Consider the following 24,848-nt stretch of genomic DNA (forward strand, 5'->3'; position numbering starts at 1 on the left):
TTTCCAGCCTGAGGGACTTGCTTTAGTGCTTCCTAAAGGGCAGGTTTACTAGTGACAGAGTCTCTCAGTTTTTGTTTATCTGGGGATATCTTAGTTTCTTTTTCATTTCGGAGGATAGTTTTGCCAGGTAATGAATTTTTGCTTAATGTTTTTTTCCTTTCAACATTTTAAAAATTTAAATAAAAAATATTTAAAATAACGTTTTAAATATGTTATCTCACTGTCTTCTGGCCTCCATGGTTTCTGATGAGAAATTTGCTGTTCATCTTATTGAGGATCCTTAATACACAATGAGTTGCTTCTCTCTTGTTGCTTTCAAGAATCTCAAGAGTCTGTTTATCTTTTTTTGAGACAGAGTCTCACTCTGTTGCCCAGGCTGGAGTGCAGTGGCATGAGGATCTTGGCTCACTGCAACCTCTGCCTGCCAGGTTCAAGCGATTCTCCTGCCTTAAGCCTCCCAAGTAGCTGGGATTACAGGCATGTGCCACCATGCCTGGCTGATTTTTGTATTTTTAGTAGAGACGGGGTTTCACCATGTTGACCAGGCTGGTCTTGAACTCCTGACCTCAGGTGGTCCTACCGCCTCAGCCTCCCAAAGTGCTAGCATTACAGGCATGAGCCACTGCTCCCGGCCTGTCTTGTATTTTGACAGTTTGATTATAATGTGCCTTGGTGTGGATGTTTGTGAGTTTATTCTACTTGAAGTTTGTTGAACTTCCTGGAAGTATATATTCATATTCTTCATCAGATTTAGGAAATTTTTGGTCATTATGTCTTCAAATATTCTTCCAACTTCTTTCTCTTTCTCTCCTTTCCTTTTGGAACTACTGTTACATATTGTATGTTATATATGTATATGTCCCAGATATTAATCTTGTATTAACTTTTATAAATACATCTCCCCATTTTGTTGTTTATTTTTTCACCTAATTCATATTGCAAATTCTTATACAGAAACTTAACTTTTTTTTTTTTTTTTTTGATACCTGGCTCTCTCACCCAGGCTGGAGTGCAGTGGCATGGCACGATCTCAGCTCACTGCAACCTCCGCCTCTGGGGCTCAAGTGATCCTCCTCCCATCTCAGCCTTCTGAGTAGCTGGGACTACAGGTGTGTGCCCCCATGCCTGGCTAATTTTTGTATTGTTTGTAGAGATGAGGTTTTCGCATGTTGCCCAGGCTAGTCTCGAATTCCTGAGCTAAAACAATATGCCCCTCTTGGCCTCCCAAAGTGCTGGGATTATAGGCGTGAGCCACCTCTCCTGGCCAGAAGGTTAACATTTTATTGTAGTAAAATCGACCAGTCTTTTTCTTTGTGGCTTCTGAATTTGATTTCTTGCTTAGAAGGACCTTCATTACCTTAAAAGTATAAAAATATTATTCTGAATTCCCTGTAGATATGTAGTATTGATTTCTTAATTGAAATTTTTGTTGAGATAATTGCAATTTCACATACAGTTATAAGAAATTACATATGTAAGGGTATATGTATATATGTGTGTGTGTATGTGTATTTATCTCTATATGTTTTTATTGCCTGCTCTACAGTGATGCAATTTATAAGAAATTACAGAGAGACTCCATGTACCCTTTACTTAATTCCCCTCAGTAACATCTTGCAAAACAATGCTATAATATCAAACCAGGATATTGACATTGATATAATTCACCTACATTATTCAGTTTTCTATGGTTTTACTATAGGCATTTGTGTGTATATATTTAGTCCTGTATAATTTTATCTCATGTAGGTATGTGTATTCACCACCACAGTCAATATATCGAATTATTTCATCACTGTAATGATTGCTATGGTACCTTTTTATAATCATATCCACTTCCCTGTTTCCCCATCACTAATTCTGCCAACCACTGTCTCCATTGTTAAAGTTCTGTCACTACAAAATTGCTGTATAAATGAGGTCATATGTTGTAACCTTTTGGTATTGTTTTTTCTTTTTCTCAGCATCTCAGCATAATTCTCTGGAGATTCATTTGTTGTTGTGAGCATAAATTGTTTATTCCTTTTTTTGCTGAATAGTACTCCATGATATTGTTGTACCACAGTTCGTTAACCATTTACCTGTTGAACACCTGGGCTGTTTCTTGTTTTGGGCTGTGGCATAATAATAAATTGCATTTGGTCTTTGACCCTGACTTCTGGCACAGAATTCCTAAACTGCCTGGAATTTCTTAAGTGAGAAGGCCATAGGTTTATGTTTTGTTATTCATAAGAAGCTCCTTTCAACCATACCTGAGTTTATGCTAATGAGATAATTCTTGATGAGGCCCTAGATAGCTTTAGGAGAGAGGCTAGTTGCCAGAAAGACCAAGCCTTGATTAGAGGGTTGGAATATTCAACTTCTTCCCCCAACCTCCAGGGAGGGGAGAGAGCCCCAATCACCAATGGCCAGTGATTTGATCAATCATACCCATGTAATTAAACCTCCTTAACAACTCGTAAACAATAAGGAGTTTCAGAGAGCTTCCAGGTTGGTGAACACATCGAGTTGCTGGGAAGGTGGCATGTCTGAAGGGGACATGGAAGCTCCTTGCATCTCCCTCTTTCTCATAACTCTCCCTATGCACCTCTTCCATTTGGATTCTCCTGAGTTATACCTTCAATAGTAAATCAGTAAGAGTAAGTAAGCAAAGTGCTTAACTGAGTTCTATATTATTCTAGTAAATTATTGAACCTGGAAGGGAGGGGAGGCATCACGGCAACACTTGAATTTGTAGTTGGCTGGGCAAAAATGTGGGACATCTGGGCACTTAGTTTGTCACTGATGCATGATGTGGGTCAGTTTTATGGGACTGAGCCCTTAACCTGTGGAGTCTGATGCTAACTCCAGCAGATAGTGTGAGAATTAATTAGAATTGTGAGACATCAGTAGGTGTCAGAGAATTGGTGTTGGAAAAGATACTACATATTTTTTGTCAGGAGGAGAAAGAACCATTCATTGGCTATTATGAATAAAACTGCTGTGAACATTCCTGTACTGATTTATCTGTATATATATTTCAACATAAGTTAACATTTCTCTAGGGTAAATGCTCAGGAGTGCAGTTGGCTGGACTGTATGGTAAGCGTATATTTAGTTTTTTTAGTAACTTCAAAAATATTTTTGCAAGTGGCCGTACTGTTTTATATTTCCATCAGTAAAGTATTAGTGATGTAGTTTCTCTTCATTCTCACCAGTATTTGGTGTTGTCACTATTTTTTATTTCACCCATTCTGATGGATAGTGATAATGTAGTATTATTTATTATGATTAGATTTTCAGCTCATCTTTATTATTGTGTTCTACAGAATAACCAGCTTATTATTTGGACTACATATGCAGAATTTTCTGTTGCTACCTGTTCATATTTTCACTGAGGTAGCCTGTTGCCTTTCCAAAGATTGCCAGTATTTACAAACATTTCTTGTAAGACTGGGTGATAATATTAATGAATGTGTTTTTTGATACTATGTAATGAAATATATAAATATTTGGAAAACCTATACAACCCAGTGAATCAGTATTTTTTAAATGACCAGTGCCTGATGTTGCAAAATCACGTGAAATATTCATTTGAAGTATAACATAGACTAATGGGTTTTAATGTAACAAGGTACAAAAAATTTACTGATATGGTTTCAGATTTCACATTGTAACTTTAAGAAAGTATCATTTGTCACATTCTAAAATTATGCCAAAGAATATTTATATATAATTATCTGAAAAGTCTTTGAAAATACTTTTTAGTTTTCCAGTTACACGTATTGTGAGGCTGAGTTTTCTTCATATACTTTAACCAAAACTGCGCATTGCCACAGGTTGAATGCAGAGGCTACAGAATCCAGATGTCTTCTGTTAAGACGACATTAAAGAGACTTTCACAAATGTAAAACAAACTATTTTAACTATTTGTTTTTTATTTGTATAAAATATACTGTTTAACTTGTAGTGGGCTCATTGTTAATTTTAAATGAATTATTTTCAAGGTTCTCAGTTTTAGTTTTTTTTTCCAACTTTCTTGAGGTATAATTTTAAAAAGTATATATCTAAGGTATAGAATGAGATGTTTTGATATATATACACGTTGTGAAATGATTATTAAAATTGTGCTAATTAACATATTCATCACCTCACATAGTTGCCTTTTTTTTTTTTTTTTTTTTTTGGTGAGAAAACTTAAGATCTACCCGGTATGGTGGCTCATACCTGTAATCCCAACACCTTGGGAGGCTGAGGCAGGTGGATTGCTTGAGCCCAGGAGTTCCTGACCAACCTGAGCAACATGGTGAAACCCCATCTTTACAACAAATATGAAAAAAATTAGCTGGGCATGGTGGCTTATGCTTGTGGTCCCAGCTACTTGAGAGGCTGACATGGGAGGATCACCTGAGCCTGGGAGGTTGAGGCTGCAGTGAGTCATGATTGCACCACTGCACTCCAGCCTGGTCAACAGAGTGAGACCCTGTCTTACCAAAAAAAAAAAAAAAAAAAGAAAATCTAAGGTCTACTGTCTTAGCAAATTTAAATTATACAATATAATAATGTTATTAACTATAGTTACCATGTTGTACATGTTCTTTTATAGTTCTCTGTGGTTCTTTTGTAGCTCTCTACATTTCTTCTAGATGATTATTTTGAAATCTTTGTCAGACAGTTCATAGATCTTCATTTCTTTAGGGCTGGCTACTGGAGCTTTATTTTGTTCCTTGGGTGGGGGGATTATGGTTTTCCTGTTTATTTGTGATCCTTCTGGCTTTGGTTTGGTAGTTGTGCATTTGAAGATGTAGGTACCTCTTCCAGTCTTTACAGGCTGGCTTTGGCAGGGAAAGCCCATCACCAGTCAGCCTACTCAGAATCTCTGAACTGGCTGATTGGTCAAGTGCACAGGTTGGCTTTCTTCTGAAGTCCTTGGGTAGGCTGGCGTGGTCCCTGGGTCAGCAGGTGGGCATTCCTAGCACCTGGGTTTACAGGATCAGTCCTGTTGCCTGGGTGTGTGGGCCTGGATTCCGGGGTCATGGGGATCAGCCTGGTAAAAGGATCTACTGGGTTGGGCCTGGCAATGGGGTCTGCATGAGCAAGCCTGAAGCTTGGATCCACAATGACTAACTGGCAATGGGGCAGTCTTGGTGTCTCTTTCCATGGAGGTGAGCCTGGTGCCTGGTACCATGTGGCTGGGCCTAGAACCTGTTTCTGTGGGGATTGCCTGGCACCAGGTTCTATTGGGCAGGCCTGAAGCCTGGGGCTTTGGGGGCCAGCCTGGCACTGGAGCTTGCCTTAAGCCTGGCCCTGCAGGGGCAGGCCTGAAGCCTTAGGTCACTGGCTGTCCTTGTGTTGGATTTGGCCTGGAGCTTAAGTACATGGCAGCTGGCCTGGCACCAAAATTCACTGGGGAGGCCTGGCGCTGGGGTCCCCAGTGAAGTAGGGTGCTCATATCATTCTCGTTTTCCTCCAGCGAGGGTCTCTCTTGTGAGCTTGGGGGAAGGGAATCATGGATAATGTGAAGCCGTCTTTCATACCCTCTTTAATGTATATTTTCTTATTTCTGCATTCTACCTAGGTGCTGTGATCTCTTACGGATTCCTTAGTGCTTTTGAATATATTTTTGTACTTGGATGTTTGTTCAAACTGATGTTTCTGTGAAGGGATGTGTGTTGGAAACTCCTATTCTGCCATCTTGCTGACATCACTCCTCAGTTTTAATATCTAAAATAGCACATACTAATATATATATAATTCATATAAGCAAAAGCTCTTTAGGGTACTCAGTAATTTTTATTTTTCCTCTTTTCTTTCTTTTTTAGAGATATGGTCTCACCACGTTGCCCAGGCTGGGCTTGAATTCCTGGCCTTAAGCGATCCTTCCACCTTGGCCTCACAAAATGTTGAGATTACAGATGTGAGCCACCACATCCAGCCTCTCAGTAATTTTTAATAATGTAAAGTGGTCTTTTGTCCATAAATTTGGTGAACTGCTTGTTTAGATAAAAAGAAACTGAACAGACATGACAACAAAATATAATTCATGATCTTAGACTGGATACTTTCCATTAGGAAATGAAAATGCTCTAAAGAGCATTATTGGGATAATCTTCAAAATTGGAATTTGGACTGTGGGTTAGATTATAATTGTATCAATGTAAATTTCTTGAATTTGATAATGGTACTATCATCATGTAAGAGAGGAGGTACACACTATAGTTTTACAGGCATGATATATTAAGCCTACTTACAAATGGTTTAGAAAAATAAACATGCATATATATGTAGGAAGAGAATGATAAAACAAATATGGCAAAAATTAGTGAACTCTGCATAAAGGCTATACAAGAGTTCTCTGTGCAATGTGAAATTATTTCAAAATAAAAATTACAACAATTATAAAGAATATAATGAATATCTTAGAAGCAATTTTTACAGATTAATTGGCGAGTGTTTTATTGTGCTTGTGATGACTATGAAATGTTTTCAGCAGTTGAAGACACTTCTGGTTATGTAATAACTTTGTAGTTGTCACCACTTTTCAGAGGATACTCTTTATGCTCTGCTGCCCTCTAGTGACTTCATGCTCATCAGCAATTGTTTCTTCCAAGTGTAGTAAGTTGGAAATGTAGAGCACTATAATCATTATTTAAAAACAACTTAGTGTCAAGTCAAATAATTTTTCTGGGGGCGAGGGGGAAGACACTACCATGAAGCCATATCTAATGGCCTCCTTTTTTTCTTTGAATTTTTTAAAAATTGTATTTTTGTTCTTGTGGTTCCTTTGTATTGCATCCTCAGTTCTCTCTCTCTCTCTCTGAAGGTAATATATACTGGTTTCTCACCCAAGGGCAACAACGAAACTTAACTTGTGTACTCTTCTGTTATTCTTTCCTCTTAGCATTAAATATCAGGGAATAGTATTATCTTAGTGCTTTACTTTGTAGTCAAGCATACTTGATTTGGCCCATAATCTCTCATTTGTAATCCCCAAATCCTAAAGTCTCTAAAAACTATTTATTGTCAAAATCTGCCTTAATTCATTTGGCAAGAAAACCTGATGTGAGTTGACTTAATATATTAATAATATTTATATTTACCACTTTTGTGAATATTCCTATATTTTACTGTTGAAACATGAATGTGTTTGATTATGGAATGCTTAAGATCTTACTGGGATGTTACATAATATGTGACAGATGAGCTGTATTTTTTTTAAATGTACAGAATTTGGTATTATGAAACATTTTGCTACAAGGATTTTCGATTAGTGATTGTAGACCTGTAGTTGATTTGCCTAGCTTTGACTCACAGTTACTGGTATGAGATAGTTGACTAGTTTATTCTACTTTCTATCTTCTCTCTTTTTTTTCTTAGGTGTATAATTTTTATGTACTATTTTTATGTATCATACTTGATCACTTTTAGTCTGACCTTGTTTTTGTCTTAGAGTTGCAGTTAAATATATTCAGCCTTCATTGACATTCTTTTTTATTGAAGTTTTCCCTGTCATCTAGTTGGGTTTGACTTCCTCCTCTAGTAGTTGCCTTAAGAAGGACTTATGTGAACAACAATTTTTGAGTTATTGTATATTCAAATTTTAGCTCTATAGACTTTATATTCAAAGGCTAGCTTGGTTGAAATTAAAATTCTTGGCTCATGTTTTGTTTCCTTGAGTATCTTGTCTTCTGGTGTTCAATGTTGCTGTGGAGAAGTCTGATACTTGCTGGTTTTTCTTTTTCCCTAAGTGCTTATTCTTGATTCTTATTATTTTTGGCTGTCTATTGACTCTTCTTCTTCCTATTTTATTTTATTTTATTTTTGAGATGGAGTCTTGCTCTGTTGCCCAGGCTGGAGTGCAGTGGCGCGATCTCGGCTCACTGCAACCTCTGCCTCCTGAGTTCAAGCAATTCTCCTGTCTCAGCCTCTCGAGTAGCTGGGATTACAGGCACGTGTCACCACACCCGGCTAATTTTTGTATTTTTAGTAGAGACAGGGTTTTGCCATGTTGGCCAGGCTGGTCTCGAATTCCTGACCTCAGGTGATCTGCCCGCCTTGGCCTCCCAAAGTGCTGGGATTACAGGTGTGAGCCACTGGGCCTGGCCCTTCCTTTTTTAGTCATTAGACATTACTCAAAGAATTTCAGCATGTATCCTTGACTCATTAGAGTATAATATAAATTAATATTTTTATCACTTCCTTGACACTGCTAGGAATATGTAACACTTTTTCATTTATCCTTTCCCACATCTTACACTGTTATCATGAATTTTAATTTTACATGTAATTTTGTTCCCACACAACATTATCCTTATTATTTCATAGAGTCACCATTCGTGTATGTTTACTCTTTTGTTTGATTCTTCATTTCCTCCTCCATCTCTGTGCTTCATTCGGAGGTCACTTTTCCTTTTGTATGCAGAACTCCCTTTAGCATTTCTTTTAGTGAAGGACTCATTTATTTTGTTTGTATGAATAATGTCTGTATTTCACCTTATTTTAAAATTGCAGTAAAATATACATAACATATACTTTACCATTTTAACCATTTTTAAGTGTACAGTTCAGTGGCATTAAGTATATTCACATTTTTCTGTAGCCAAAACTGCCACCTATCTCCAGAACTTGTCTAATCCCAAGTAGCTGGGACTATAGGCACATGCCACTGTGCCTGGCTAATTTTTTTTTTGTAGAGACAGGGTTTAGCTTTGTTGCCCAGGCTGGTCTTGACCTCCTGGCTTCAAGCAATATTCTTGCCTCAGCCTTCCAAGGTGCTGGGATTACAGGTGTGAACTACCACGGCTGGCCAAGTATAATTTTCTTTACATTCATCATGCTTTGGGTTTATAGGGCTTGAAACTATGGACTGATATCTTTCATAAGTTTTTAGAAATACTTGGCTATGATGTCTTTAAGTATTGCTTCTGCACAATTATACAATGATAAGATTTCTTTCAGGAGAGTTACAGATTTAAAAATATTTTCATAATATCAGTTAGATGTTATTTACTTAAAAAAAAAAAAAAAAAGCTTAGGCCAGACACAGTGTCTCACGCCTGTAATCCCAGCACTTTGGGAGGCCAAGGCGGGGGGATCACCTGAGGTCTGGAGTTTGAGACCAGCCTGACCAACATGGAGAAACCCTGTCTCTACTGAAAATACAAAATTAGCCGGGGGTGGTAGCGCATGCCTGTAATCCCAGCTACTTGGGAGGCTGCGGCAAGAGAATCGCTTGAACCCGGGAGGCGGAGGTTGCAGTGAGCCGAGATCGCGCCATTGCACTCCAGCCTGGGCAACAAGAGCCAAACTCTGTCTCAAAAAAAAAAAAAAAAAAGCTTGCATTCTCCTAGGGGAATAGAATTGAGTTTCTTAGAGGCTGCATGATGTGAAAATGTCATTGTTTCAGGGGTGAATGTTATTTATACTGGTATGTTCTTTTATTTAATTTTTTTTTTTTTTTAATGGAGTCTCACTCTGTCCCCCAGGCTGGAATCTGGAGTGCAGTGGCATGATCTCAACTCACTGTAACCTCTGCCTCCCGGGATCAAGTGATTCTCCTGCCTCAGCCTCCCGAGTAGCTGGGATTACAGGCCCATGACATTACGCTCTTCTAATTTTTGTATTTTTAGTAGAGACGGGGTCTCGCCATTATTGTCCACGCTGGTCTTGAACTCCTGACCTCAGGCGATCCGCCTGCCTCGGCCTCCCAAAATTCTGGAATTATAAGCGTGAGCCACTGGACTTGGCCTTTTTTTTTTTTTTTTTTTTTTTTTTAACAAGGTCTCTGTGTCTCCCAGGCTGGAGTGCAGTGGTCTAATCTCTGCTCACTGCAACCTCCATCTCCCAGGCTTAGGTGATACTCCCACCTCAGCCTCCTGAGCAGCTGGGACCACAGGTGCATGCCACCATGCCTAATTAATTTTTTTGGTATTTTTTGTAGAGATGGGGTTTTGCCGTGTTTCCCAGGTTGGTCTCAAACTCCTAGCCTCAAGCAATCCGCCGGCCTCGGCCTCCCAAAGTGTTGAGATTGCAAGCGTGAGCCACTGTGCCTGGCCCAGTTCCAATTGTTAATGTGGCTAATGTCAACAAACATAACACATACACAAAAGTTCTTGGGAAACCCAAGGTAAATATATATTATAATATATATTTGAGACCGAGTTTTGCTCTTTTGCCCAGGTTAGAGTGAAATGGCGCGATCTTGGTTTACTGCAACCTCCGCCTCCCGGTTTCAAGCAATTCTCCTGTCTCAGCCTCTCCATCTCCAGTTGCTAGGATTACAGGTGCCCGGCACTACACCCCGCTAATTTTTTATATTTTTAGTAGAGACGGGGTGTCATCATGTTGCCTAGTCTTGTCTCGAACTCCTGACCTCAGGTGATTCACCCGCCTCGGCCTCCCAAAGTGCCGGGATTACAGGCGTGAGCCCCCACACTCGGCCAGGAAACCCAATATTTTTTGAGAGCATAAAAACAGTGCCAGGCAAAAAATTTTGAGAACTGCTGGCTGAGGGCTTTTGACGGTATCCCATGTTTCATTTTTCTTACATTCTTCTGTATTTTACATCCTTTCCTTTCCTTGTTCTCTTTGGGCTTCAATGTGGATTTTTTTTTTTCCTTTTTTTTTTTTTCTTTTGAGACAGGGTCTCACTCTGTCACCCAAGCTGGAGGGCAGTGGTGATCTCGGCTCATTGCAACCTCCACCTCCCGGTTTCAACAGATTTTTGTGTCTCAGGCTCCCGAGTAGCTGGGATTACAGACGCGCACCACTACGCCCGGCTGATTTTTCTATTTTTGATACAGATGGAGTTTCACCATGTTGGTCAGGCTGGTCTCCACCTCCTAACCTCAAATGATCCACCTGCCTCATCCTCCCAAAGTGCTGGGATTACAGGTGTGAGCCACTGTGGCCAACCTCAATGTGGATTTTTTCAATCGACTTATTTGCTGGTAAACCATCTATGGAGTTCTGAATTTTAAAAACCCAGTTCTGGGTTTTCTCCAGTTTTATAATAAAAAAACAAATCGTAAGGCTGTAGCGAAATTCTCCATCTTTTCATGTGTTTTGTTCTTTTCCTTTTTTCTTGTCATATTAATCATAGCCATTTTTAAAGTTCTTATCTGATAAGTTCAATATCTAGATCATTTGTGAATCTTGATTTTTAGTCATGTGATTTTTAGTCATGTGATCTTCTCTTGGCACACCTGGTAATTTTGGACTGAATGGACATTAAAAAAATTGTGGAGGGTTTGGATGGTGTTTTCTTCCTTAAGTGAAGGTCCCTCCCCTCTGCTCCCACTTTTGGTAAGGCAGATGGTATGGCAATATTTAATCCAGTCAACGACTGAGCTGGCTAAATCTGGGGTTCAGCTTTAGTTAGGGTGTGGCTCATTACTGCCTTACACTATTGTCCTCCAGACATTCCAAAGAGCCTGGAGTGATGACTAGGAGCCCTTCCCTTGGTAGATCCTTAATTCTTTTCTTTCCTTTATACCTCAATACTACCTAACATTCTGTTGGCTTCTCTGAGTCTTTTTGCTTATCTTAACCTCTCTTTTTGTATAGCTTAAGAGTTCAGCAAATGTGTTGAGAAAATAATAAGAGTGCTATGTATTCTTCCCATTTTTCCTCTTCAGGATTCCAACCTCTTATGCCTCTAATTTAAGGTACCGGTGTTCTCTAAAACTGTCAAAAGCTGATTTTCCTGCCTTTTGGTCTTGGCTTTCTGCTTGTTCCCTTTACTGGGAACTTCAGCCTCTTGAATGGAGATTTGGTACTTACCTTGAGGGGGAAAAAGTGACTGAAGAATATTGGCTGACCCATTCTTACTATTCCCCTCTTCTCCAGTGTTCTGTTCCCTTAAATTCTGGTTGCCGGAGCAGTTCTGTTTTTTGTTTTTGTTTTCGTTTTTTTGAGATGGAGTCTTGCTCTGTCACCCAGGCTGGAGTGCAATGGTGCAATCTCGGCTCACAGCAACCTCCACCTCCCGGGTTCAAGTGATTCTCCCACCTCAGCCTCCCCAGTAGCTGGGATTATAGGCACCAGTCATCATGGCTGGCCAAGTTTTGTAATTTAGTAGAGAGCGAGGTTTCACCATGTTAGCCAGGCTGGTCTTGAACTCTTGACCTCAGCTGATCCACCAACCTCAGCCTCCCAAAGTGCTGGGATTATAGGCATGAGCCACCACGCCTGGCTGCCTGAGCAGTTCTGTTAGTCTCTCAGGAAAGAATATCATAAACAGGTATGCAGAAGACCTGGAGAGGTATTCGTTTATTTATTTTTATTTTAAATTTTTTTGAGAGAGAGGGTGTTGCTCTGTTGCCCTGGCTGGAGTGTACTGGAGCTCACTACAGCCTTGAACTCTTGGCCTAAAGCTATCCTCCTGCCTCAGCCTTCCAAGTAGCTGGGACTACAGTCATGTGCCACCATGCCCAGCTAATTTTTTAAAAATTTTTCTTCCTAAATGGAAGGGACCTTATCAAGTCTCTTTTTTTTTGTAGTGATGGGGTCTTACCATGTTGCTCAGGCTGGGATTGAACTCTTGGGCTCAAGTAATCCTCCCACCTTGGCTTCCCAAAGTGTTTGGATTATAGGTGTGCGTCACCACACCTGGCTGGGAGTATCAGTTTAGATTGGAGCAGGAGAAAGGAGAATTTCAAGAAAGAGATTTACAGGCAAAGGGATTCCAGCCAGGAAGGAATGGCAATATTAGTATACAATCTGGCTTAAAAGTGAAGAATATTTGTATAGTTAAAATAATGCAAATGTTATTTGTTTGTTTGCAAAGACAAAGTATGGGCCATCTATGAAATACAGTTATGATTATAGAACAAAATATATGTGTTTATCAACTCTATCCGTGTAAAATTCATTTCCACAGTTGGAGAAAGTAAGGAAAAGATATAAAGAGAAAGTAAGGGGGTCAGGCACGGTGGCTCATGCCTGTCATCCCAGCACTTTGGGAGGCTGAGGCAGGACTGGTTGAGCCCAGGAGTTTGAGACCAACCTGAGTAACATAGTGAGACCCCATCTCTACAAAAAATAAAAAAATTAGCTGGGTGTGGCACATGCCTGTAGTCTCAGCTACTCTGGAGACTGAGGTGGGAGGATTGCTTGAGCCTGGGAGGTCAGGGCCACAGTGAGCTGTGATCACACCACTGCACTCCAGCCTGGGCAACAGAATGAGACTCTGTCTCAAAAAAAAAAAAAAAGAGAGAAAATAAGGGGGAGGTAATGCTTCATTTTGCATAGTTGGGAATCAAGATAATCTGTTTTTAATAATACAAGAAACAAAAGCATAACTGTATTATTTATATTACAAAAGCAATCTTTAGAAAAACTAAAAGAGGTATATAAGTATTGAGAAGAGACGAAAAGGAATGATATGGTATGATGAGGTAATTTTTGATCAATTATAGTAGGAAATAGACAATATCTAAAATGGATAAAGGGAAAATGGCAATATTATCTTTTTATTTTATATTATTTTAATTTTTTAAGACAAGGGCTCACTCTATCGCCCATGTTGGAGTGCAGTGGTACAATCACAGCTCACTGGAGCCTTGACCTCCTGGGCTCAAGCGATCCTCCCACCACAGCCTCCCGAGTACCTGGTACTACAGGCATGCTACCACACTTGGCTAATTTTTGTATTTTGTGTAGAGACAAGGTTTCACCATGTTGCCCAGGTTGGTCTCAAAGCCCTGGGCTCAAGCAATCTGCCTGCCTTGGCCTCTCAAGCTGCTGGGTTTACAGGTGTGAGCCACCACACCGATCCAATATTATATTATTTGAAGATATGGGCTTCTCAAAAATTAAAAATAGAAACATTTATAAAAGTTCAAATTGGGCTGGGTGTGGTGGCTCATGCCTGCAATCCCAGTGCTTTGGGAGGCTGAGGCAGGGCAGATTGTTTGAGGTAGGAGTTCAAGACCAGCCTGGCCAACATGGTGAAAACCCATCTCTACCAAAAAATACAAAAATTACCTGGGCGTGGTGGCACACGCCTGTAGTCCCAGCTACTTGTGAGGCTGAGATAGGAGGATCACTTGAGTCTGGGAGGTGTGCAGTGAGCCAAGATCGTACCACTGCACTACAGCCTGGGTGCCAGAGTAAGACCCTGTCAAAAGAAAAAAAAAAAAAAAGAAAAAACATGTTCAAATTGACTTTCTCTGGAAAACAGGAATGGAAATTCAAGAAGCTCAAACAACTCCTTGAGCAGGATAAACATAAACAACAAAACAACACCAAGGTACTATACAAAGGAATGACAACAGTAGCTCTAAATACAGGAAGGGGGAAATGGAAATATACTCAATTGATTATAAAGAAAACAGGATAAGAGGAGATAACTTATGTTAACACAATTACCTATATGACTAGGTTTAACTCTGTTATCTTGCTGTTTGTTTTTTGTCTGATCTTTTTTTTCTCTTTATTTCTCATTTCATATTCTCCTTAACTGAATTAGAACAACCAAATATTTTTAAAGATTCCATTGTTAGGTATACCTTCTTAGTGTTTTTTGTTTTGTTTTGTTTGTTTTTAGTGGTTGCTTTAGGGTTTACAGTATGCATCTTTAACTTATTGCACTGTATTTTCAAATGCTATTATACATATTTGTATATAACGTACAATCCTTAAAACAGTATATTTTCATTTCACCCATTGATCTTTGAGTTATCATTAATTGTATTTTACTTCTACATGTGTTTTGAATTCCATAGTTCATTATCATTATTTTTGCTTTGAACAATCAGCAATCTTTTTTTTTAAAATGTTATCTTTTAAAAGAAATTTTAAAATAATAAAAATATTTTATATGTTCCTATATATTTACCAGTTTATTTGCTCCTTATGCTTTTGTGAAGATCCAGATTTTGAACAGATTTTTTATTATTTTTGCCTGAGGAACTTACTTTAACAGTTTTTATAGTACAGGTCTGCGGACAACAAATATTCTAAGATTTTGCTTTGTTGATTGATATGTTTGCTAGGGATAAAATTCTTGATTTACAATTTTTTTTTCCTTTAGCACTTTACAAATATCTTTCCATTGTCGTCTTCTTTATATAATTTGGATGAGAAGTCTTCAGTCATTCTTTCTTTGTGTTTTATGTGTTATTTTCTTCCCTCTGCTTTTGTTTTTAAGGTTTATTTTTCTTTATTAGTGTTTGTTAGCAACTCCAAGAAGCCTTTTCTGACTAATCCATTTCTGTGCTGAACATTCCTTTATTTTTCATTGCTATATCACCTAAGTGTAACAGATTTAAATGTTGTATTACTTTATACACAGGTTTTTTCTTCTTTTCTTTTCTTTTTTTTTTTTTTCCGGAGACAGAGTCTCACTCTGTTGCCGGGCTGGAGTTCAGTGGCACCATCTCGGCTCACTGCAACCTCTGCTTCCCCAGTTCAAGTGATTCTGCTGCCTCAGCTTCCCAAGTGGCTGGGACTACAGGCACATGCCACCACGCCCAGCTAATTTTTGTATTTTTTGTAGAGATGGGGTTTTACCATGTTGGCTAGGATGGTCTTGATCTCTTGACCTTGTGATCTGCCCGTCTCAGCCTCCCAAAGTGCTGGGATTACAGGCATGAGCCACCATGCCTGGCTTTTTTTCTTTTTTTTAAGTTTGGGATGAGCAGTATGTTGCTCAGGGTGATCTTGAACTCCTGGGCTCAAGAGAACCTTTGACCTCAGCCTCCTGAGTAGCTGGGATTACAGGCATATGCTACCATCCTTAGCTCCTGAACAGTTTTATAATTACTTTTTATTGTGGTTTCTTATATATTTCCTTACTAATTATAGTATGGGCACCCTCAAAGGAAGATGCTCTTTTCTTTTTGTTTTTAGTAAATTCTCAGTCAATAGATACTAAATGAGCCTATGGCAGGAAAATGCCCAAACCACCTAACATAGCCAATCTTGTTAAATTTCTGAGAAAACAATGTCTATTTAATTTGCTGAGGCCACTTATTTTATTATTTAATAGTCAAATTTCTCTTGCCCTTTAAAAGTCTATTTTTGTTTGGTCCATTTTGAACATTAAAAAAAAAGATGCTGCTACTTTCCCTCTTTAAATAAATAATCAAGTTACTCTATAGATTGGAGAGCTAGAATGTGGTGGTGATATTTCATAGCTTTTGGAGAGTGCCCTAAATATAACGCTTTGGAGAAGTAATTTATTGGCAAGCAACTTTGTTTCTTAGTGATGATTGGGGTCACAGTAGATCATCACTTTGTTGAGTTTAGAGTTCACCTGTGTAGAATATCAGATTCTCTAAAGAAGTTATACAGCCCAAACCAGATTGATCTATTGATAATGGAAGAGTAATGAAAATGTACAGTAGGCCTCAGGTAGATGTCTAACAAATTTTAATCATACGTCTTTTTTTTTTTTTTTTTTTTTGAGACAGAGTCTTGCTCTTCACCCAGGTTGCAGTGCAGTGGCACAATCTCGGCTTACTGCAACCTCCTCCTCCTGGGTTCAAGTGATTCTCCTGCCTCAGCCTCCTGAGTAGCTGGGATAATAGGTGCACACCACCACACCCAGCTAATTTTTGTATTTTTAGTAGAGATGGGGTTTCGCCGTGTTGGCCAGGCTGGTCCTGAAGTCCTGACCTCGGGTGATTCACCTGTCTCAGCCTCCGAAAGTGTTGGGATTACAGGCGTGAGCCCCTCTGCCTGGCATCATATGTCATTTTTGAGAGAAGTGAAATTTGCTTTCCACAGTTACCCATTGTAATTTCTTAATTCCTTGTATTGAACTAATCATGCAGTTTTAGTGGTCTCTCTTTTCAGAAAGATGTCTCTTAACATGTTAAGCTTTATCTTAAAATATTTGTATTGTTGGTTTAGTTTTTCCTCAACTTTTGTGATTTGAGTTTTGTTATCACTTGTGTTAAATTTTATTTTCATTGTTCTAGGACCATTTTTTCAAATAAATTCATGTAGATCAAAGTTGTTTCAGGTCTTTTTTCTTTTCTTCTTCAATGTTAACTTTGTCTACATGCTCATTTCAGGTCAGACATTTGATGAACATTATTACATGTTTCAGGTTTTAGTCTTACCATTCATAGTATTAAAAATAAAATCAACTTAGTATTATTTATGTAGTTTAACATATAGTTGATTTCTTGATCTAAGTAGAAAGTAAAATTATTGAATAGAGTGGACACTAAGATGACTTCATGTAGAGACAGTTGACAAAAGTGAGGTCTTACTCTAAGTCTGTGACCATCAGTAAACTAACACTGTCTTGAAACCTAAAAGGTTATGTAGCAAAGTTTACTCTCTGATATGCCAGGGCAGTTTGCTGGGAGTATGATCCAGATCATTGGTTCTGGATGCTAACATTTGGAAATGATTTTTTTTGGTGGAGCATCTGTGACCTTGGAACTATGAATTATCTTAAAATTTCTTTTCAAGAGAAGGAGCATATGAGAGGAAGGGTAAACAAAATATTTTGTTTATAATTTGCTATAACAATGATTTAATACAGTTTAATATTAAACAGCTCTGGAGACCTAAAATTTATCTCACTTGGTTTTCACTGGTGTTTCTCTCTGACACATGGTGTGAATCAACTGTCCTTCCAACTTGAAAGAGCAGAGAGTTCACTGACGCAACTCCCTTGTTCTGGGAATTGTTTCCACTGTGCCTTCAAAAGGTAGGGACATTAAAAGCTTTGGCTTGTGGCAAATTGTCTCCAAGTTGGACACAGTTGGGGGGCTGAATATTGGCTTAAGGAAGTAAGGTTGGTGGCTTTTTCTATTTCCTGGACTTTTTCTAAAGAATCAATATTAACTTTTTCAAGTCTCTACTTGACGTTATGTGATTAACAGTCTTCCCCGTTAAAATTGGAAACCAGCAAATCTCCGTTTAAATGTTGGTGCATGCCAGGGTTCTTCAGTTCTTCTGTCTTAGATTCTAGAGTTTTTTGGATTTCTGCCTTTTCCCACAGTGGATTTTTTCTTTTGTGAAAATCTTTCTATACCTACTTAACAAAGGGAAACATTGAAATGAAAAGTTGAAATGGCAAAGTCATTGTCCCAAAAGGTCTCACAAGACTGGAAAAATGAGCCATAGTTAATAGTAGTAAATTGTAGATTCAGGGTATCAACTACATGCCTATAGCAATATAGAAAAACACATGGAAAAATTTTATGACTCTGAGTTCAATATATAGCATGATATGACTGTCAAAACTGCATAAGCATTAGTATTAGGCTGTTAATAGGAGCTAAGTAACAAGGTTAAAGGCGATGGGCCTTATTTTTCTCGTTTGACCATGCTTGATTTAAAAATTGTTAATATTTATAGAATGCTTTCTGTATGCCAGGTACTGTTCAGAATTCTTACATTATCTCATTTAATCTTCACACAGCAACTGTATGAATTGGTTCCTACCATTATCTGCATTTTGCTGATATGGAAACTGAAGCATACAGAGGTTTAATAAACTTGCCCAAGATCACACAACTATTAAGTGGTAGAACTAAGGCTCAAATCCTTAAAGTCTGGCTATGAAGCCGGTGTTCTTGCCCACTGTGCTATACTATCTTTGTTGTTACACTTAAAGAAAAGTGACTGCTGGAACATGTCCAGAGGGTAAAACTAGAATTGAAAGGCTGTTTATATGTAGAATAGTTGAATAATTTGAGATTGTTTAGTCTGGTGAAGGAAAAAAAGGGATCAAGGACTTGTTCTCACTGGTCCTTTGAGGGCAAAAATAAGATAAATGGTGAAAATTATAGAAAGGTAAGTTTTAGTTTTCTATAAGAACTTTGCAACAGCTGTTGAAATGGGATTGGTTGCTTTTCAGTGAACTTCTTTTTACTAGAGATGTTCCAGCAGAACCTGGGCTAGTATTTATGGACATAGCTGGAAAATTTGTTATGTCTGTGAAATTGGGCTGGATCATCTCTGAGGTTCCTTTTTTCCCTGTACACTTCAGTGTTAAAGAGTTTATTAAAATGGGCTAGTCTATACTGTCCTCAAACAAATGCTTCTAGAAAAAACGCATAAAATTGTTTCCTAATGGAAACATGGCACCTATGATGTGAGGAGACGGACCAGATTTATTTTTGTCTAAAATGTTTTTTTGTAAATAGCTTTATGATGTTTGTAGGGAGTTTTTTTTTGCATATCTTGTAAGTGGACTAGGAAGCAAAAGAAAGTGGCTTACTTTTTCAGTTGACAAATCAAGTTATTTAGTAATAGAACAGAGATTCCATCATAATAACCATTGAAGCTACTCTCTTCTTTCCCCTTCCCATTTGAGGGATAATAAAATAACATTAACTTATGGGTTCTGTAGTTGCAGTGGAAGGGATCTAGGAATCTGCCACATCAATTCTCAAATTAAGAATTTCAGGATATCAAATGTATGTACTTAGACAGAGTCTCACTCATTCTGTCACCCAGGCTGAAGTGCAGTGGTGCAAACACGGCTCACTGCAGCCTCGACCTGTAAGGTTCAAGTGATCCTCCTTTCTCAGCCTCCTGAACAGCTGGAACCACAGGCACACACCACCATGCTCAGCCAATTCTTATAACTTTTTGTAGAGATTGAGATCTTGCTATGTTGCCCGGGCTGGTCGCGAACTCCTTGGCTCAAGCAATCTTCCTGCCTTGGCCTCCCAAAGTGCTGGGATTACAAGCATGAGCCACTGTGCCTGGCCCATATATATGTTTTAAAACCATTTTGATATCATGATTAATTACAAGAGGAAGTTAGAGTATGGAAAAGATACTGAATTTTAAAAATTCTGACCAGTGGTGATTGCTTCTTGGGTTTGTGAGGGATCGATCCTGAGAAGAAGTTTTCATTTCATTTGTCAACCTAAAAAAGAAACTCAGAGAGATAGGCTGTCTAGAACAAAAGATTTTATTTGGTAATAGCAAAGGCTTGCAACCTAGGATGTACATGCTATGAAAATCATAGGCCCACATGAGGAAAGCTGGGACAAACTGGAAATTTTTAAAGACAAAGAGAAATTTACACAAACTGCTTTGAAACAAAACTCATTGGTCTCAGGGACACATTGTAGGAGTTGGCACTAATTCATTTGGGGAGATAGCTGTTGCTAGGCAACTGTCCAGGTCTGAATGTCTTATCTGAAATACTGTAGGCCAGAGGAAATTCCTGTGATAATCTCTGTTTGCTCTGTTTACAAGTACTAACAAGATGTCCAGGTATTTCAGGAATGCAAGGGAGAGAGTTTCTTTATGGCCTTCCCTGACTTCATTTTGGTTAAAGTTTTGACATAAGTGACTCCATTTTGTTATTGTTAACCGCCGCATTATTGTTTTAAGCATTTATTTTATTTTAGATAATTATTGAAAATTAGACTTCTAGTTACACTGAATTTTTGTTGTTGTTTGGTTTTCATTTTAAGTAATATTTTATTGAGCATCTACTATGAACCAGGTACTATTCTAGATTCTTAAATGCATTTTATTTTTTCAGTTGGAAAAGCAATACATGTTTATTTAAGTAATAGATAAAGTAATACAGAAATAGAAAAAATTCAGAATTGCATCATCTAAACATTGTATTAGTTTGCTGGTTTTCTTTCTGTCCTTGAGTGTTTCCTATAGAATTGAATTAAAATATTTGAACATATTTATCTTTAAATTGAATGTGTATATAGTTTTACATCTGTTTTTTCACCTCACCTTCCTTCTTACTCTCCTCTTCCTCTTCCTTTTGCTCATCTTCCTTTTCCTCTCCCTCATCCTTTTTCCTTCATTTTATTATCCTTTCTTTATATAACTGTGGCAACCTGGGAAAGGTAAATGCTTCTATGTACTGGCAATGTGAAAAAGGTTGCTTCATGTGCAAAATGATGATAATAACTATTCTGGTAGGGTTATATTTGGGGAATAAGTGAGTTAGTGAATATAAAATGTTTAACAGGATTTGGCACATATTTTAAAAATGCTTACTTTTACTACTATTTTATAATTTTGGGCTGAATTTAACCTTTAATGGTATGGATGATAGTGCAGTAATAAAATAGCATAGATTAAATTACTGGGTGCTCAAATAATTGGTCTCTGTTTTTGTTTGCTTTTCATATGAGTTGGTACTATAAGTAACTTTTTTCTGCTAATGTTCTTGAGCCATCACTCCAAACTCAGAAATATATATCACAACTTTTTTCAGAACCATGATTAGGTTATAAACCGACTTAGCTGTCCCACATGTTGTGTGGCTGGATTTCCCTACAGACATCTATGATAATCATTTAATAGAATGCTTAATCCAGGCCAAAATAAAGTAATGAAAAATTGTGAAATACCAGGACATTTAGCATTGTCCTTTGTTCAGCTCCCTATGACTCTGCATTACAGTGTCTAGGTTTGGCATGGGACTGATGTTTATCATTATGATACAGAGTTCTTGGCCACTTTTATGTTCTACCAAATATAAATCTTTAACAGACTCCACCTGACAACCCCCCCACAACCCAGTTAAAAACATCCCCCTTAAAAAAAGATTTTGCTAACAAAATGTTTCTCTCCTTTGAGAGTTAACTTTGTAATTTGGAGCATATAACCATGATGTTTGAGAGCTGTCTAACTGTTTCCATTGTTGCAGCCTGATTGTCCATGGTTTAATCATCAGTAGTTAAGAAGTAAAGCAAAAAATAGCTCCAGGCTGCTCAGTACCATAAAAAATTTCCACCTGGAAGCAATTTTTTCTAAAAGCCCATAGGGACTGCTGTCACCCTCCCCCTTCTGTTGGCAACAAGGGCCAGAAACATCAGTTCTCTTCAGAGCCATGTCTTGTTGCAGTTTAATCATCTTCCTTCTCCTAGCTTCCAGAGAAGGTTAGAGGAGAGCTAGGGAAATAACAAATTATTGCCAGACACTACTCTCCTCCTATAATAGATTTCCTTTAGCCATCTAAATTTCTCCTTTTTTTCCTGTGTTTCTTTCTCTGTTTAACATTTTAGCTGAAGTGCAAATTATTTGCACTGCTAGAACTTGAATTAACTTTTTGGTAAAAATATCTGTTATTGAACTCTAGTGCTTCTCTTTGGGGTAAGATGAAATGTTGAAACATTTTTGGGCACTGCTTTGGCTCTTTGTCGCTTTATAATGCTTTCTCTGTGGGATACAGCCATTGTTCCAGGTGTAAACTCTCAAGGAACTCATGGTCTTATAGGGGAGATAGACATGTAAATAAATCATTACTGTATAGAGTGTTCACCGTAGTACCCTTTCAAAAATATGAACACATAAACATTTCAAAGCAAAAGGACATGAACTGTGCTTTCCACCAGTAAATATCATTAGTAGTGGTGCCCATTCATTTCTAGGCCCATTATCCTAATGTAACTTCTGGATAATACTAAGCATTTGTTCAAGAACTTTGAGGCAAAACAAGATGACAGTACTCCTGGTGAAATTCACCTCAAACCACATATGGCTTCATAGGTTCAAGGCCAGTTCAAATTTATAGTGTCAAAGTGAGAGCCAGTTGGTGAATGATTATATCATGACTGTTAAGGAGTAACTCTTATCCTATATCCTTATCATACACTCCTTATCAAGGATAGGGCTAGGTGCTTCAATAGATTTTGTTTCATTAAAAAAAATAGATTTTTAAATATATTCCTTATCAAACTAAACTATGGGCAGGCACTGTGGCTCACACTTGTAATCTCAGCAGTTTGGGGGGCCAAGGTGGGAGGATCGCTTGAGCCCAGAAGTTTGAGACCAGCCTGGGCAACATAGTGAGACCCCCATCTCTGCAAAAAAAAATTAAAAAAAATTAGCTGAATGTGGTGGTGCATGCCTGTAGTCCCAGCTACTTAGGAGGCGGAGGCTAGAGCGTCCCTTAAGCCCAGAAGTTTGAGGCTGTAAGTGAGCCATGATTGTGCCATTGTGCTGCAGCCTGGGCAACAGAGTGAGATACTGTCTTAAAAAAAAAAAAAAAAAAAAAAGCTATTAAAAAAATGAAATACATAGAACTAGACTAATACATGCTGCAAGAGACTGTTATTGTAGATTAAATTTGGCTGGGTGTGGTGGCTCACACCCTATAATGCCAGCATTTTGGGAGGCTGAGGTGGTAGGATTGCTCGAGGCTAGGAGTTTGACAGCACCCTGGGCAATGTAGCAAGACCTCATCTCAACCAAAAAGAAAAAAAAAAAGAAATTGGTGTCATTTGGGAAAAGATGCCTAATATCAGCAAGTAGGAGAAAAATGGTATTGAATTTGAATCTTTAAAGAATGGACTCATGGTCTTGTTTGGTGTAAATTCCTCCAGAGTATGCAAGCTTAAGCTCTTCATGGTTGCTTTGGTTTTATGAACAGTTTCTTATGTTCTACCTTGTTGGTAAGAAGAGCAGCTTCTGAGATGGGTATGGTGGCTCACACCTGTAATCCCAGTATTTTGGGAGGCCAAGGTGGGAGGATTGCTTGAGCCCAGGAGTTTGAGACCATCCCAGGCAACATAGTGAGACCTTGTCTCTACAAAAAAATGAGCTAGGCATGGTGGTGCCTGCCTGTAGTCCCAGCTACTCAGGAGGCTGAGGCAGGAGGATCGATTGAGCCTGGGACACAGAGTGAGATCCTGTCTCAAAACAAAAACAAAAACAAATCCTAAAAACTAAAAAAGGTGAGGAGCTTCTGTATCAGGTTATAGTAGTTGTATTAAGAAGAGACGTTTTAGGAAAGAGTTGAGTTTTGAGCTGAACCTTGAAAGATGAGTAGGAATTTGCCAGAGAAGTGATGGTAAGGAGATTGCAGGCAGAGGGAATACATGCTACGCTCAAGGAACTTCAAGTAGAGTTGTAGAGTGAATGTGGGGAGTATTCAGAGATAATGCTGGACATGGAGGGCATCTTACGTACTATGCTAGGGACTTTGGACTTGATCCTGAAACAAGATCCTAAAGTTGTGTGTATGTGTGTGTATTTCTGTCTTTCAATTTCCAAGTACAAGGTCTCATTTAAAAAATTACTGTCAAAGAAGTATTGAAGATGGATTGTTACGAATATAAGAGGAAAGTGATAAAAACAGTGTTCAGAAGAGAGATGATAAGGACATGAGTCAAAGCAGTAGCTGGGGAGAATAGGGAGGGGAAAGAGCATAGAAGAGCCATTGTGGAATTAGAAGCGGTAGGTCTTGGTGACTAGTTCTATGAGGAGGTGTGAGGTGAAGTGAAGTGTCAAGGTTAACGTACATATTTCTAGTTTAGGTAACTCAGTGGCTGGTGTTATCTTCAATTGAGATGGTGAATACTAGGAGCGAAATGTGGGTTCGGGTAGAAAGTTAAAGAATTCTTTTTTTTTTTTTAATTCAAGAGACATGCCCCTTGCCATATTATCTGGGCTGGGTTTGAACTCCTGGGTTCAAGAGATCCTCCCATTTCAGCCTCCTGAGTGGCTGGGACTATAGGTACATGCCACCATGCCCAGCCGAGTAGTTTTTGACATGCACGGTTTGCGATGTCTTTGAGTCAGGTTTATAGGACTTGACAGAGATATATCCTGGTATTATTGGTTTGGTAACCAGACTTGTTTAATACTAACAACTGAGGTATTGATGAGGTCTCTGAGGGTATATATATATATATATATGAAGAGTGAGAAGAAGTGGTCAAGGAGGTATTCAGGGGTAGAGGGAAGAAGAAGAATTATAGAAGGAGATTGAGAATGGGGAGAACCAAGAAGGAGTGTAATAGAAGCCCTGGGAATAGAGATTTTAAAAAAAGGGGATAGTTCATGGTGGCACATACAAAAATGGAGTCAAGTAAATGATGAAATTAAAAGTGAATATTTGATTTGACAATTAATAGTCTTTTATTGACTTTAGCAAGAATAGGTTCATTGTGAGTGGTTATAGGTGAGAA

General features: G+C 38.4%; 1 protein-coding gene and 1 non-coding gene across 5 annotated transcripts in view; one reads left to right on the forward strand and one right to left on the reverse strand.

The window, feature by feature from the left end:
* The window catches only part of EXOC6B (exocyst complex component 6B), a 661,647-nt gene that overhangs the window by 48,675 nt on the left and 588,124 nt on the right, over window positions 1-24,848 (forward strand). The window contains exon 1 of one of the 4 annotated variants that reach the window (XM_054473684.2): window positions 17,688-17,734. The exons of the other annotated variants lie outside the window; for them this stretch is intronic. The gene's annotated coding sequence lies outside the window, so the exon portion shown is untranslated. Of the gene's footprint in view, window positions 1-17,687; window positions 17,735-24,848 lie in introns of those variants that run through there. 4 annotated transcript variants of the gene reach the window in all.
* On the reverse strand, window positions 16,964-17,028 carry LOC129030982 (small nucleolar RNA SNORD78). Its single transcript, XR_008500871.1, has one exon. It is a non-coding gene; the product is annotated as a small nucleolar RNA SNORD78 (small nucleolar RNA).

Source organism: Pongo pygmaeus, chromosome 12, assembly GCF_028885625.2.
Source record: "Pongo pygmaeus isolate AG05252 chromosome 12, NHGRI_mPonPyg2-v2.0_pri, whole genome shotgun sequence".
Taxonomy (NCBI): domain Eukaryota; kingdom Metazoa; phylum Chordata; class Mammalia; order Primates; family Hominidae; genus Pongo; species Pongo pygmaeus.